This window comes from Phascolarctos cinereus, unplaced genomic scaffold (assembly GCF_003287225.1).
Source record: "Phascolarctos cinereus isolate Bilbo 61053 unplaced genomic scaffold, phaCin_HiC Scaffold_726;HRSCAF=1367, whole genome shotgun sequence".
Classification (NCBI taxonomy): domain Eukaryota; kingdom Metazoa; phylum Chordata; class Mammalia; order Diprotodontia; family Phascolarctidae; genus Phascolarctos; species Phascolarctos cinereus.
Genome location: NW_027556098.1, coordinates 238025344 through 238043085, shown reverse-complemented (window position 1 = coordinate 238043085; position 17742 = coordinate 238025344). Strand labels below are relative to the sequence as shown.

The following is a 17742-nucleotide window of genomic DNA, read 5'->3' as shown; positions in this document are numbered from 1 at the left end:
TGAAGTGGATGATGCATAAACAAAACAAAAGTGTTGGTAGAAGATATAGGCACCTTGGAAAACTTTATTGTATTTTCTCGGTAAAAAGTTAATCAACCAAGAAAACTTTTTTAAAATAGCAATAACCAAAATCATCTATAAGTTCTTCCATGCTAGCCCCTTCAGAGAGGGACTCCCTGATTGTAAGTAATAAGGAAGATATAATTTACAACCTCTTAATAAAATATAATGTCAAAGGAAAATAAGGAAGATTCTAAAGAAAATGGTTGTTTTCCATTTGTTTTTTATTTTTCTGACATTTATACATATATATATATATATATATCGCAAAATGTATGTATATATTACATGTAGGATGCATATAGTATATGTGTGTTTGTACATGTGTGTTTGTATATGTATATACATATACATTTATGTATGTGTATACACACATATACATTATACATATTTACAACAACTTTTCTGTATTTCACAAAAAGTATAATACCCCCATATTCTATATTCTACTGGGAGATTTCTTTCTCTTGAACATAATAAAATGTTATGCAGTTTCTAAATTTAAATTGTTTTAACATTTAAACACAAGGTTATATATTGGGTTATATAGCATATATCTTTTGTCCAGCCTTATTTTAAAAAAAAAAAACAATTATTTTCTCTCCCTTCCACTGATCCTTTCCAAACAGAATGATTAAATAAAAGAAACCCCTTATAAAACAAACTCACATAAGCCAGCAAAGCATATTCCAATGTTGACCATGTCCAAAAAATATGTCCCATTTGGGATTTAATGTTACAGTGCTTTCATACTCTTTCCTTCCTTTTTGGTATCTACAACTTGCCAAGAAGTAATTGGCCGGCTTTTTCAGAAAGTCACCTTACAATTTCCTATTTGAGTCCCTCTGATTCTGTAAATAAAGAAAAAAAAACCTCTTAGTCCAAGCAAATAGATTCTGAGTGGCCTGGCATATCCTGGCATGTCTCTTGAAACTACAGTTATGTGTTTTAGCAGCAGAGAAAAATTTATTCACTGTCAAGATATGGCTAGTTATATTCTTTGTCATATATGACTAAGTTCTGGCAACTGGTTAATGAAGAAATACATGTGCACATTTCTGCTTATGTTGACTTTATCTTGGAAACCTTATAATTTGTTTGCAGACCAGTTACCAATGAAAGATTGTTAGCATCATAAGGAGATAATGGCACATCAATGAGAACAGGTTTGCAGAACAAAGAGTAATATAAATGAAGTTATCCTGACAATACTTAACTTAGAGGATTTCTAGTAGTGTTAAAAACTCTGCATTCACCGTTAACATTTTCTATTTTGGAACAAGGAAGTATGGGATAATATTTGGCATCAACCATCTAAAAAAGTTTGATTAGTACTTTGGCTTATGTCAAGGTCTGTATTACCAGCCGTATTTCATTTAGTTTTTGTTTGTTTGTTTGTTTGTTTTTTTATTTAGACCATTGCTCTGGCAGGAGCATTATTTGTTTTAGTACTATACTATAGAGTAAAAGAAAGAGCATTAGATTCATTCTCAGAATACCTTTACTCACATCACAATACTTTCCCTTACTTATTGTATTACTGTGGGCAAGTCGTTTCACTGTCCTATCTCATTTTCCCTACCTGAAAATAAGGTGGTTAGAAAAGATTATTTTAAAGACCTTTTCAGGTTCTGGGGCGGAGCCAAGATGGCTGAGTGAAAGCAGTGACTTGCTTGAGCTCTCCCCCAAACACCTCCAAATACTCATAAAAATGGCTCTAAACAAATTCTGAAGCAGCAGAACCCACAAAAAGACAGAGTGAAACATATTTCCAGCCCAAGACAACCTGGATGATTGATCAGAAAGGTGTATCATGCCAGGCTGGGGGCACAGCGCAGCGTGGGTGTGCAAGCCTCAGCAAACCTGGAGCAGGCCTCAGAGGACTGAATCTCGGGCAGCTGTGGAGCTTTCCAGATTCCTTAATCCAAGAATGCCAAAAACAATTTACAAGGTCATTGGGAAAAGTCTGTTTCTCTCGGTGCTCAGAGAGGAAGGTGGGGTTTCAGCTCCATTCCCCAAGAGCCTAGCCCTGGGGGGAGCAGCTGCTTCCTGAGCTGCAGGCCCACAGACTGAGGGGGAACCCAGTGGCTGATCAGAGAGGGATTGCAGGGATCTCTTTGCCAGTGCTGAGGCAGGAATCTCTTGCTTTGCCCGTGTGTGGATCTGGGTCACAGTTCTGGACGGGAGTCCTGGGGTAAGGAGGAGTGCTGGCATGGTACAGCTTGTAGTGTTACAAGTGTACAGTTACAACACAGAAAGGAATACTTGTGGTCACAGGCCAGGAAAGGAGTAAACACCTCGCCCCATATCATACCACCTTGGAAGAGCTGAAAATTTACAGGTCCCTTACAAATATCTCTGAAAACAGCTACACAAACCCCTGAAGCTTGGGACAGTACACTCTCCACATTGGAAGCAGGCTCTTACCTTAACAAAGAGTTTAAAACTCAAGTAATTGGCCGGGATCATGAGAAAGCAGTGCAGAAAGAGTCAGACTATATTATCTTACTTTGTGAAAAGGAAGATCAAAATATACAACCAGAAGACAACAAAATCAAAGTTCCTACATCCAAAGCCTCCAAGAAAAATATGAATCCGTCCCAGGCCTTGGAAGGGCTCAAAAGGGATTTTGAGAAACAAGTAAGGGAAGTACAGGAAAAACTGGGAAGAGAAATGAAAGTGATGCAAGAAAATCATGAAAAACAAGTCAACAGCTTGCTAAAGGAGACCCCAAAAAATACTGAAGAAAATAACACCTTAAAAAATAGACTAACTGAAATGGCAAAAGAGGTCCAAAAAGCCAATGAGGAGAAAAATGCCCTAAAAAGAAAAATTGGCCAAATGGAAAAGGAAGTCCAAAAGATTACTGAAGAAAATACTGCCTTAAAAATTAGGATAGAGCAATTGGAAGCTAATGACTTTATGAGAAATCAAGACACTGTAAAACAAATCCAAAAGAATCAAAAACTAGAAAACAGACCTGGAAAATAGGTCCAGGAGAGAGAATTTAAAAATTATTGGACTATCTGAAAGCCATGATCAAAAAAAGAGCCTAGACGTCATCTTTCAAGACATTATCAAGGAAAACTGCCCTGATATAGTAGAACCAGAGGGCAAAATAGAAATTGAAAGAATTCACAGATCTCCTCCTGGAAGAGATCCCCAAAGGAAAACTCCTAGGAATATTGTAGCCAAATTCCAGAGTTCCCAGGTCAAGGAGAAAATATTACAAGCTGCCAGAAGGAAACAATTCAAGTACTGTGGAAACACAATCAGGATAACACAAGATTTAGCAGCTTCTACATTAAAGGACCGCAGGGCATGGAATATAATATTCTGGAGGGCAAAGGAGATAGGATTACAACCAAGAATCACCTACCCAGCAAAACTGAGTATAATCCTTCAGGGGAAAAAATGGTCATTCAGTGAAATAGAGGACTTTCAAGCATTCCTGATGAAAAGACCAGAGCTGAACAGAAAATTTGACTTTCAAATATTTTCAAGTGGAACATGAAGAGGTAAACAGGAAAGAGAAATCATAACAGACTTACTAAGACTGAACTGTTTACATTCCTGCATGGAAAGATGATATTTGTAACTCATGAGAACTTTGTCAGTATTAGGGTAGTTGAAGGAAAAAAATATATGTATGTATAGATAGATAGATAGATAGATAGATAGATAGATAGATAGATAGATAGATAGATAGATAGAGGGCACAGGGTGAGTTGAAGATTAAGGGGTCATATCTGGAGAATAAAATTAAGGGATGAGAGAGGATGATACTCGGAGAAGAAAGGGAGAGGTAGAATGGGGTAAATTATCTCACAAAAAAAAAACAGAAAAGAAAATCTCTCACAGTGGAGGGAAACAGGGGAAGGTGAGAGGGAATGAGGAATCTTATTCTCATAGGATTTGGCTTAAGGAGAGAATACCATACACATTCAATTGGGTATGGAAATCTGTCTTACACTACAGGAAAATGGGGGAGAAGGCGACAAGAGAGGAGTGGGATGATAGAGAGGAGGGCAGATTGGGAAAGAGGGTAATCAGAAGCAAATACTTCTGAGGAGGGACAGGGTCAAAAGAAAGAATAGAATAAATGGGAGGGCAGGATAGGATTAAGGGAAATAGAGTTAGTTTTTCACAACATGTCTACTAAGGAAGTGTTTTGCATAACTGCACATGTACAACCTATATTGAGTTGCTTGCCTTTTCAATGAGGGTGGGTGGGGAGGGAGGAAGGGAGAAAATTTGGAAGTCAGACTTTTAAAAACACATGTTTTAAAAAAATGTTTTCACATGCAACTGGGAAATAAGAAATACAGGAAATGGGGTACAGAAGTCTGTCCTGCTCTACAGGAAAATAGAAGGGGAAGGGGATAAGAGAAGGGAGGGGGGAGAGATAGAAGAGAAGGCAGACCAGGGGAAGGGGTATTCAGAATGCATGCCATCTTGGGGTGGGGGGAGTGGTGAGAAATTTGGAACTCAAAAACTTGTGGAAGTGAATATTGAAAACTAAAAATAAATAAATTTATATTTAAAAAAATACCCTTTCAGCTCTAACCAGTATGTTCCCTGGAAATTCAATATTATATTCAGTTTTGTCTGTGAACAAATTTTAAAAGCATTCAGTTTGTGTCTATTCTTCCTGAAATAAGCACACTGCATATAGTTGTGCTTTTTTCAATTACATTTCCTTCATTGAGGAATTATAAATAATTGATAGAGAGCTAACCCTTTCTAAGTAAGAAATAACTGACCTCATTAATAAAGAAAAATTCTTGAAGGAGATGAATTACCCATTATTTCTCATCTTCCGTTAATGGTCATGAAAATGGAAGTGTAGAATTTGCTATATTTTCACTACAATTTATATTTTTATTGTCACATGGGGAGAAAGTAAAAGCAGAATATATTTGATTTGTTTGCCTCAGGAATTACATGTTATTTCATTTGTCATTTTGCTCCTAAACCTCTGAGGGAATTGAAGCAAAGGAAACCTCATTCTTTGCTGAAGTTTTTGGATTTTATGGCAAAAGGTTAATTAATTCAGTGGTTGTGTTGTAAGAGCCTGAAGGTAATTTTCATCAGGATAGTTGTAATGTGAATCCTGTACAAGTAATCTAGCATTTGAAAAAGAGATGTGATCATTTCCCTCACATGCCTACAAATAGATAGATAAATGGTTCTATAATTTGAACACAGAGTTTTATTCCCCTCCTTGATTAATGAATTCTAAAGAGAAAAATGATTAAAATTGTGTAGAATTTTCAGTTTTCTTAAAGGTATGTGTCATTAAATGCAAATTATGAAAGAACTTTATGATTACTATAATTGGATTCTAATTCATCATTTAGAAATACAATCACAGATTTGCATCAATTGAAAAGTAACTTGAACTTTTGACCCAAAATCACATTGTACCATTTTAAGAGCAAAAAATAAATATTACTGTTCTTTGCATTCTTTCATTTTGCTATTTTTATTAGTAAGCTTCTAAAATGCAGAACACCAAGAGCATAGGACTAAAAGCAAAAGAGTGGGATTCCTGTATTTGCTGTCACCTTTAAGAAGCAATATGACCTTAGAAAAATAATTTCATCTCTCTAAGCTTCAGTTTACTCAGAGGTTCAGAATAGAAGATTCCTAATTTCCCTTTCAGAACTGAAATTCTATGATTATATGACAACTGGTTTTCATTTAACATCAGTTAACATTTAATAAGTGCCTACTATTTTCCAGGTATTATGCTAAATGTTGGGGATACAAAAAAGAAGAAAAAGACAGTCTCTGCCCTCAAGTCACTTACAATCTAATGAGTCTTACTTTTTAAAAAAGTGCTCACTTCTTTATTTTTCACTTTGTTGAAATGCAGGGAAAAAGTAAAACAAATTTTTATATTTACCACTTATATCAATGAAATTTTTTTCTCTTAGGAGCAAAAGTGAATTATTTCCCATTAGTCTTTTCAGAGGCAAAAACTGGGGGAAAAGTTTATATTTTTCAATTGAGAGAGTCATAAATAAGCAGCTAGGTGGCACAGTGAATAGAATTCTGGACCAGGAGTTAGGAAAACTTGAGTTCAAATTCAGCCTCAGACACTCGGTAGCTGTGTTACTCTGGGCAGGCCACTTAACCCTGTTTCCCTCAGTTCTTCATCTATAAAGTGAGCTGGAGAAGGAAATGGCAAACAACTCCAACATCTTTGCCAAGAAAAACCACAAGAGGGAGGGGAGGTCACAAAGTGTCAGATGCCACTGAAAACAACTCAACAATAGCAACATTAAATAGACAGCAATTTTTTTTCTAAAATGGCATGCACACACACACACACACATACATATATACATAACACACACAAAACTGAGGAATTTCAGTGGAGTGCATGCTCTATGTGAATCAACAGTATGGTATGATAGCATAAGAAGCTAATAATAATAATGTGATGTCTGGCTGCATCTAGGACCAGGAAGGAGATAGTTCCACTGTACTGTGCCTTGTTCAGTTCATATTCAGGGTATTGTGTTCAGTTCCATATAGTACATTTCAGCAAGGGCATTGATAAGACATAGAAGATCTAGAGGTGAACAATCAAGGAGCTGAAAGATGTTGAGGTCATGGTATATGAGGATTGTTTGAAGATACTGGACAGTGTGGCTAGAAAAGAATTTTTCCATGCCAGTGCTTTATAGACACTATCACCTCTATGATATTCTCAAGCATCTCCTATTGCTACTATTTAGCATCTATATAGAAAGTGAGAATGTCTAGCAGTACGTTCATCTGGCCAGTTCTAATGCCTTTTGATGCCCAAAGCTTCTGTTTTGCAGGCCCTGTTAGTGTGTATATCATTACAAAATATCGTGGGATGTCATAGAAGGGGCACTAGATTTAGAGCCACAAGAATTGGGTTTGAATCTCAGCTCTGCTAATTATAACTTTCATCACTTCAGGGAAGTTGTAGACTCAGTTTATAAAGTGTTTTTTTAAAACCTTACAGCATCACATACATGCTGGCTATTATCTATAAAATGATCTAGCAATTATCCATAAGATCTTGGTCTCTATGGTTACTCTAGCTGTAAATCCTATGACTGATTTCACACACCACATATATTCATTTATATGGTGCCATAGTATAACCAATAAAGTGTTATGCCTGGAATCAGCAAAGATTTGAGTTCGGATTCTGCTTCTGATATCTACTTTCTATGGAACCATGGTAAAATAATCTCAATTTTCTGAGCCTCAGTATTTTAATCTGTAAAATGGGGATGACAAAACCTGTATCTACTCCATATAGTTTCTGTGAGGATAAAATAAAATGATAATTGTAAAATATTCTTTAAATATCAAAATGGTCATACTTTATAATAATATAATAATAAAATAATAAATATCAAAAATCACTTTATATCATCAACTCTTATTATTCACATTAATGGGAAGCAGGGACACATATAATCCTTATTTATACATATTTCTCTCAATTACGAAGTATTTTTTGAACCAAAAATTGCCTTAGACTGGTATTAAGTGAATTTGCATTCCTTGTCCATAATCATATTTAACTTGCAAAAGGGTTCAAATGTATTCTAAGTAGTAGGGTGACAATAACCCCTCAATAAAAGTTTGACATGGAGGATGGAGAGTTGATCTAATACTGTGAAGCTTTCTATATCAGAAGGCCAAAAAAAAAAAAAAACACCTCCAAGTTACATGGTATTATTAGATCGACATTCAAATTTGACAATAAAAACTTGTCCATAGGCATTAAAAACCAAATGTTTTGGTATCTAATTTACTTCTCAATACTTTAGCTTCTTTTAATAAAAATTTAATGAGGAAATTAAGTAAATACATTGAAATATTTCACCCTTGGTGTCTTAACCATGTCAATGCATTAACATTTCTCATATTTGGCCAGCATCTACAACTTGTTTTTGAAATGCCATGCCTTTTAGAATACCCAGACAGAAAAGTTAGATTGAGGCAATTATCAAAAATTATCAAAAAGAATCATTTACTTTGCTCTTACTTTCATTCAAACATTTTCAGGGACACAAGTCTGATCTCTTACGTATTTGTTGCTTTTTTTTCACTTAGAATTAGGATCTTATTAGGTAAATCATTAAAACCTAATACTTTATTTGATATTCTTAAATTAATACCTTATTTGTGAGGAATTAAAATAATCCTCACATGTACTCTCATGCATCTTCACAATATTTGTGTAAAATATTGGCCTTGGGTATTCTTCAATTAGTAGGAGAAAAACATATTCCTCAGTCATTTTTTCCATTAGTTTTCTTTTTCTGTGACTATAAGATAGGAAATTGCATAGTAATACTTCAGAGTTCCTCTAATTATTCTAACAATCATGGCAGAGTAAACAGTGTTAGAATTGTAGTCAAGAAAACTTGAGTTTAAATTCTGCCTGAAACAATTAATAGCTGTCTGACCCTAGCTAAGTTACTTAACATCATTGTTTCATTTTCCATATTCATGAAATGAGGATAATAATGTCATGTACCTCAATGAGTTGTTGAGAAGATTTATTTGAATAACATGTAAAATCTTTTGCAAACCTTAAAGTGCTACATTAGGTGCTATATAAAGTGCAAAATGTTAATTATTATTATAGCCCAAAGAGTTGTCTTGTTGTAGGAACAATGCCTTTGAAATTAGAACTTAAATTTTGAAATGTATGCTAAAATTGGAGTCTCCTTATTACACATTTACATGTTAAATTAAAATATACATTGATTACAAGTGAAAAAATGGTTTCTTTTCATCTCAAGTTAAACTAACATCAGTGATCCTTAATTCTTTACAAATGGATGGTATATTTGTTTTATTTACAATTAAACAACTCAAAGTGATATTAATAAAATCTTCTCAGAGCTTCTTTCAGAATTTAAAATTGGTTACTTTTAGAGATAAAGAGGAGTACAAATTTTTGTCTTCATGACATCATTAAATGTGATATTGCCAGAAGTTTGAGAATTGTAGTAGACCTCTTTCCTGAGACTCTGATTTACTCAACTTAATTTTGACAGGTAGAAAAAATGTTTAGATTCTCCCCTGCTCTTACAAATGGGAAAGAAAATATAATTATTCAGATAATCTAGGAACTGTTTCTTAGTGCTTCAGAAAGTCAGGTATAGATGGTGAGTGCTAAATTCTGGATGGAAGATAATAGAAACAAAATATCAAATCTTGAGAACAGTGGTAGAGGGTGGCATTCCTGTTTAGTATTGACTAAGTCACATAAGTCTAGGACTCAACTTTCTTATTTATAAAATGAGTGAATTGCAATTTAACCTCACATTGCTAAACTTTCATTCTTTAAAAAAATTTACAATTATTTCCTACTGCAATCATATATTATATCTTATTCATTTAAAAGTAGTAGTGTAAGAATGAGTTCATATAACTCATCAGTCTTCATAGCGATCCATCACACACAGTCACACACACACACACACACACACACACACACACACACAAATGGAGGTTAAGAAGCCCTATATTAATGATTTCTAGGTCTGTACTAGCTATCAAGTACTCTGATCAAGCATGACAATATGAATTTTGAATCACTTGACCTAAGTTCAAATTTTAGCACTTCTGCTTATTATATATTATATATTCACTTAAGCAATTCATTTGACATTAAGCAGGTTGGACTAGATGATCTGTGAGGTTCATCTCCTAATTTCAAAGGTTATGATTTTAAAAATACAAGTCACAAGTAAATCTCAGGCAATTGATCACCTTTTCCAAAGTAATTAGAAGGATTTAGGCTTCTTTTGCTTCCACTGCTTATTTCATCAGCCATTTGGCCTTAAGTAAAGGGATATAGAAAATACAAAGTGTTATACTCACTAATATGTATCCCCTTTAAAGCCCAGGGCACCCAGAGAATACTACATCAAGCAGTGGTGATCATGAAATCAGATTAAAGTCTTTATGGAGAATTTAGGTGTATAAGAATAGATCAGGAGGCTTCTAGCCCTTGGTGGCTGGTAAATTCTTCAGCATGTAAAGAAATAATTTGCCCTTACTAAGGAGAGTTGCTTCCTTCATTTTCCTGCTTATCCTTTAAATAACTTTGGAAACTATTTGTGTTCCATAGTCTCTACAAGGGCTTTGAGTAAGCTTCATCCTTGCTCAGTGCCTGAGCTAGCAGAAATCTTTAAGCAACTTAATTCCCTCTTGTCAGAAAGCTCTTTCGTTATGCCCAGCATGATGTATCAAAAGACCAAATGGCCACCAAGAGCATTCAAATCATTCCCCTGCCTTAAATATTCATCAGCATTTCCATTTGCACATTTCTGTATGAAACTTTTCAAACTATAACCAAATCTTGATTTTTTGAGGACTAACTATTCATATAGAACCTTGCAAAAAAAAAAACATTTTCTCCCCATCCACATAGAGAATAGGGAAATAGAGAAAAGATGGCAAATAACATTTTAGAGCCAGAAGGAATCCTAGGAATCATCTTTTTCTAACTCCTTATTTGGCAGATTTAATACAACCTTTATAAAGTACCTACTGTTCACAAAATCCAGCGTTAGGCAACAGAAACAGAGAATGGAATAAGATATACAAGTAGAAAAGCTAAAATTTTAGCTCAGATCTTTCAAGTCACAATTAACACCATCTACCAGCACTGATCAAAGAATTCATATCTAGCAGATTTCTTAGAGATCATAGGATTAGCTCTAGAGGTAGAAAAGATTTTAGAATCCATCTAGGCACACTCCCTCATTTTTCAAATGAGGATCCTGAATCTGAAAGAAGGTATAGCCTTTAAATGGCTTCTTGCTTCCACTTCCTCCCCACACACTCACTACTCCAATACCCTACAAGCTAGTCTGTTCTCACTACTGTACAGTAACTTACTAATAACTAAATGTAGTGGCCTTTTCTCGCTCCTCTTTTTTTCTTAACCTGTCTCTTTGCTGCATTTCCAAATAGTACTTATATTTTAGTACTGTCTTCTCCCTTGGATTCTTTGACAAGATGCTCCCCTTGCTCCCTTCCTACTTGGCTTATCACTCATTTTTCTATCTCTTTCATTGCATCTTCTTTATTCTCTTGCCCCATAAATATGGGCAATGCTCAATGTTCCTGATTCTGATATATAGATATAAGTATAGATAGATATAGATATGTGGATATAGACATATACACACATGCACATGTGTATGAGTATGTGCATTATATGTATCTATATAGACATGTGTGTGTATTTTTATATATGTCTGTCTTTTCATTGTAATCCGTTATCTTTGTCCATGAGCACCATGAGCACTGGTCCTTAATCATCTTTGATCTTCTTCACCCTAACATATCTAGAACTTTTAGCTCCAAAAGTTTGAATCTACTTCCATTCTTTCATTATGTCACACTGTCACAGTAGCCAAACTCCTGACAGATTAGGATTTCCCTCTGACTCTTCAGTTTCCTGTTCTTTGTTTCTTCTTTAATGTACTTCCTATCACATCCAAATTACTTATCCTGATTTACAAGCATCCTATACTATGTATCTATTGCCTCCAAATAAAATGTAGATTTTGTATCTGGAAACTTAATGCTCTGTGTAGCTTGTATCTAGACTATCACAACATTACCATCCATTAACAGCAACAACAACAAAACATTTACTAGTGCCTACTCTGTGTCCGACATTGTTAGCATTGCCCTTGAAACAATGTGTATTTTTTATTTTTTTAACAATTTCTATTTTTAAGGCTGCCAAACCAATTGTTAGCTGTTATCAGATTCTACCTCTCTGATTCTCACATCTGTGCTTTTGTGATCATCATTCTCCATATCTTTAATCATTTTCTTCTTTCAAACTTCTTGCTTCTTTCAAGCTTTCAAACTTTTAAAATTACTTCTTTCCTTAAGGCTCAGTTCTGTTGTCACCTACTCATGAAAGTTTCTCTGATCCCTGAAGTAGAGAGTGATCCCAAGTTCCTCAATTTGAAGACTTCTAGCTGATTGAATATTTGCAAGAAGGTTATAGGAAGTGGAATAATGGAGACGACGCCAAAATTTTGAGCCTGGGTAGCTAGGAAAATGGTGGTTCCAAATTGATAAAATTAGAGAAATTAGAGAAGAAATCCAATTTTTTTGGGAAAGATGGTGAGTTTTGTCTGGGACAGAGGATAATGGATTTCAATCTAGAAGGATGTTTAGAGAGTTTTTGGTCTAACCTTATCATTTTTTCAGATGAGGAAACTATGTCTCAGAGAGACATGTGATATGACAAAGGATATTCAAGTAAGTAGAAGAGTCAGGATTCAAGTCTGGGACTTTTGTATCCAGATCTGGTACTCTTTGCATTGCATCATATTGAATCCCTTTACATTAAGTTTGCAGTGCTTCCCATATATGTAAATGGAGAAAATCAGAAGGCAGTCAGAAAAATTACATAGGAATACAGCCCTGGGAAGAAGTTAGATCATGCAGAAGAGAATCAGGGAGGTGCAGTGATAAGCCTGAAGTCAATAACTAGAGTCATTGACCATGGACTAAACACCAGGTCTCTTGATCCAGTCCTTTGCTCTTTTCCTTCCACTATACAGTTTATTAATAAGAAGCTGACACCTTTCAACATTTTAATAGTTACTAATTATTTTGAAACTTTCTATAAGAAGATGATTAAAATTTGCGTCTAAATAACGAGTTTTCTCAATTATGTGTAAATTCCTTTTAGCAAACACTTAGTGTTTGTTTATAGTAGGTGCTTAATATTTATTGAAATGAGTCCATTTTATCTGATAGATATTCATATGAATAATGAAAAGTTGACAATATTATAGTTGTAAGGATGTAATGGTTTGGTCAAAATGATAAACCAAGAAGCTTGCTTAGTCTGCTGTGAGTGGATGTGAGGATATCTGATGTTTGCAAAGAATACCTTCATTTTCATAGAAAGCTAGTTGAGTTTCATTGGACTTCTATCCTGCCTCTAGAATGGGCCTGGAACAGTTCTGAGGTAGTAAAAGAGAAAATTATTATGATAAAATGTTGGGAATTATCATGAAGAAAAAAAATTTAGCATCTGAAAAGCAGTATAGGTATGGACTGAGGCAGAGCAGTTTAATTAAAGGAAGACCACTATACCAAGAGTTATAACACATCAGATTTTTATCAACTGTGTCATCATAATTATGTGTCCTTTTCCAAACCCCCACCATATCTCTTTCTGTTTAAATCCATTCCTTTGAGGCCTAATTCTATTTCTACTATATGAACTTTAGATAGTCACAACTTCTCCAGTCTCAGTTGCTTCATTAAGTAGAGATGTCGTTGTACTAAAGGACTTTAAATTATTAATCTATCCTTCCCATTTGTTGTTTAGTAGTTTTCAGTCATGTCTTACTCTTTGTAATGCATTTTGGGGATTTTTTAGCAAAGATATTGGAGAGGTTTGCCATTTCTGTCTCCAGCTCATTTTGCAGATGAGGAAACTCAGAAAAACAGGGTTAAGTAACTTCCCTAGGGTCACAGAGCTACTAAATGTCTGAGGTCTGAGGTCAAATCTTTTTGACTACAGGTCAGGTGCTCTACCCATTGTGTACTACTACCTCTCCTAATTGAGTAAATTTAAAAGAAAACTCACAAATCCCTCAGTGTATAACTACATAATGAACTAAAACAAAATCACACATTTACCATTTCCAAAAATGTGTATCCATTTTTGCATCTTAAATTCATGACCTTTATGTCAGGAGATCAGCAATAGGTTTCATCTTCATTCTTTTATGTTCATGACTTATCATTCCTTTGATCAGATTTCTAAGTTTACAAAGTTGTTTTTTCTCTTTAACTTTATCATTTTATAATTTTTCTCCTATATATATTAAAATTATTATTGATTAGTCTGAATCCTCCTAAGTAGAAACATCTATCTATCTATCTATCTATCTATCTATCTATCTATCTATCTATCTATATCCATATATCTATATCTAGATGTCTATATATACATATATACACATACGCACATATATCTATATATCTATATCTTATGTATCTATCTATGTATACATATATATGTATATGTATGTGTGTGTGTGTATATATATATATGTGTGTGTATATATATACATATGTATGTATATATATACACATGTATATATGTGTGTATATATATATATATATAATATATATATATATATATATATATATAGAGAGAGAGAGAGAGAGAGAGAGAGAGAGAGAGAGAGAGAGAGAGAGAGAGAGAGAGAGAGAGGGAATGAGGCAAGGCAGAAGAGAGACAGAGAGTGTTTATGTTTTTTTTTCTCTGGTTGGTTCTGAAATTTCACTGGTCTAGGGAAATACTAGTGAGGAATGTCTCTTTAACAATGCTAATAAAAACTGACTACTGATCTGAGTTTCTGGTTTTAATGAAGCACCTTCGGTGTGTTAAAGCAAATTAGGCCTACCTATGCAAATCTGTGGGAGAACATGTTCAAGATTATCACAGAATGTCTTGGCACAGGTAGGTTGTTTCTACATGATTGGAGGCAATACCACATTAATGAAGTTACATATCCACCAGAGTATTAGAATATGTATACACATTTAATCCTTGAAAAGGAGTTAAGGAAATTGGAGTATGAACATACAGTGAGTTATGTTCTTAGCAACTTGGCCTTCACACACTGTGTGAATGTCTTGGTTTGGAATGAATGCTGTACTATGATTCGATAGATATTTGGAAGGCTGTAAAACTAAAGAATATGATAACTTGTTTTATTGTTCCTGAATGATTGTACCCTACTAGTCCTATTTTTTTCTTTTCCAACAGCTTCCAAGCTCTAAAGATTGACTCACCATGCTCTACTACTTTCTTAATGCCATCATATCTCCTCTGTTCCAGAACACCTGACTTTACATATAAGAGAGACCCAAATTATTCACTCTCCTCTTATTTGGCTTCCAGATTACCACTGAAAATACTTCTCTAGATTTTCTAAATTTTTTGCTACTGACACAGCAAAGACAAAAATATGAATAGGGTTAAAATGACACAGGGAGATAGATAGACAGACAGATAGATAGATAGATAGATAGATAGATAGATAGATAGATAGATAGATACATACATACATACATACATACATACATACATACACACACATACACACATACATACATACATTCATCAAAATCTTAATTCCAAGAAACCATTCGGGGTCTACATTTTAATCTATTTTAGTCACCTCTACCCATTGAAACATCTCCTGCCTTTGAGTTCTGCCAGACCAATTTTCTGCTCTAGACCCTAGATCATACTTATTTCTAGCTAATTATTTGCCTTGGCAAGGCTGGTAGGCATATCACCTCTTTTGGCATCTGTTTCCCTAACCTAATTCCTAATTTAAATGCTGACAGATTATTAAAACAGCATTCTCTCTAATGTTCTACACTATCCTCACTATCAACAGAAACAACAAAAGTCCTCCTTTGAGCCTTCAAAAACATTTAAATTGCCTTATTGAACTCCAACTTATGAGCCATGGACCTGGGAAAATTCCCCCTATATCTTTGAAACAAAAAAAGCCTTTCTCCATCTAGCTTCAAAATTGCCAAAAGTTTCACGATATTTTCCCTTTGGTTTTCTGAATTTTTTTTCATAATTTTGCCCCTAAAAAGGCAACCCAGACACAAGAACCATTAATAATGCTTCAGTATAATAGATATGCAATAAATAGATGCCTGGCAGTGCAAAGACAAAATGATCAGTTAAATTTACTTTGTATTTTTTCAGCTTATGATTTGTATGTTACATAGAGAGATACAGCATATAGGCAAAATTGACAAAATAGTGCCTTGAATTCAGTAGACATTTTATATTATAAGTTTAATTGAATTTGATTCAACAAATATTTCCACAAGTGCCTGCTAGTTTGAGGTGATATGAAAGGATGGAGATACAAAGAAAAAAGAGAAATATTTCCCTGCCCTCAAGGAACTTATATTCCAATAGTAGCATGTAAGGGAAGTAATGCATACAGGGAAGTAAAGACAATGCAATTTGAAGAGAGAAAGAAAACATTAATAACTGAGGAAATTAGGGAATACAAAACTAAAGAGCTATGTACAAAGCTGGTATTATCAAGAAGTGAAAATGAAAATTCAAAGAATGAGAGATGAGACAGGTACATTCAGGCATAAATTATGGTTTATGCAAATGCATGGAAGTATGAGATGGCTTGTCAAGGTTGAGAATTTTAGGGGGCCAATGTAAGATAGGCAATACGCAGGGAAAAAATGTCAGTAACACACAGACATTAAATATTCTATAAGCCAAGAGACAGTAGGAAGTGTCTAATTATATTGCATGTATCCATAAAGGCCCCTTTTATATTGAAAACCTTACCATAGAAACCTAATAAATTAAGAGACATGGGTAATTTTTCCTCTCCTTGCCTTTCGTCAGGTATAATGGAAACATATTGTAATTATTCTTTATTTAGAATTGTAAAATTTAATTTCATTAAATACTTAGAAATAGTTTATGTCTTGTTTTATGTTTCTTCTCTATGTGTAAATGATATCCATTTGTTAAATTGAAAACTTTATTTTGCTTTCTTAAAATACCTTACCATTTTGTTGTTCTTTTGATAAGTGGCTAGGCACTTTGAGGTAGTCATTGAAAATGGATCACTTAGCACTTTAAACTATTTGGCAAAATTATGGTAGAATAACTGAAACAATATTTTTCTATAGTCCTATTAAGGAGACCATACAATATAAATGTACCATATAGTTATCACCATTGAGTTCCAAAGCCCCACTTAGGTGCAGGGTCATGGCTAGTCAATCATTACCATCTGTTCATCTTTGTTATTGCTTCTCATTATAACTCGTGAAGGTCCATGATACTGGGCATGGCAGAAACCCAGCAAGACCAAAAGTAATAAAGGAGCTTTGAGACGTAGGAAGCTTTAGCTATTCCAAATGACAGACAGTTAATTACCTGAGCCTGAAACATCAGGCACACTGGGAGAAATTGAGACTTCTGCAATATGGTAAATGCCCAAGTACTGTATTATTTGATTGTTATTCAGTGAATGGTGCTATCTTATTAGGAGACGTGAGTATAAGCTTGACAGATGAAGATGTGCTAGTGAAAGCAGTGAAGTATTTGATTTGTTAAGTGTTGAACCAACTGTAAGGACAAGGCAAGCTGATTCCTGCTTGGATGTCTGCCTAAGTGTAATAGATAGAAGCAATTGTACAATGAATATATAATAGGTTACATTCAAAAATAATCCTGACCTTCGCTGGTTTATTTGGAAGCGTGCTTTTTCAAAGAAGAATATGATATTTGCAATGTATAGGAAGGGGAAAAAATATTTTCCCTCCAAAGGCACCTTAATTCCCTCACTAATAACATCCTGTTAAATATTTGAGGGGCAGTTAGGCATGAACATTGGCTCTAGTTTTAGAGTTAAAATGACTTGGGTTCACTTTTTGACACATGCTAGCTGTTTAACTGTGGTTAAGTCCCTTAAATTCAAAGTGTTCCAAGCAATTCTCAAGTTAGAGAGGGGCTGTTGATCTGTATCACTGGAAGGATTTTCCATACAAAGTTATTACAATGATAAAATCACAGGCCTAGATCAAAAAATAAAAATAAAAGAAGAA

General features: G+C 34.4%; 1 protein-coding gene across 1 annotated transcript in view; it reads left to right on the top strand.

The window, feature by feature from the left end:
* GALNT13 (polypeptide N-acetylgalactosaminyltransferase 13) overlaps positions 1–17742 on the top strand; it is an 828252-nt gene that overhangs the window by 490259 nt on the left and 320251 nt on the right. The gene's annotated exons all lie outside the window — the stretch shown is intronic.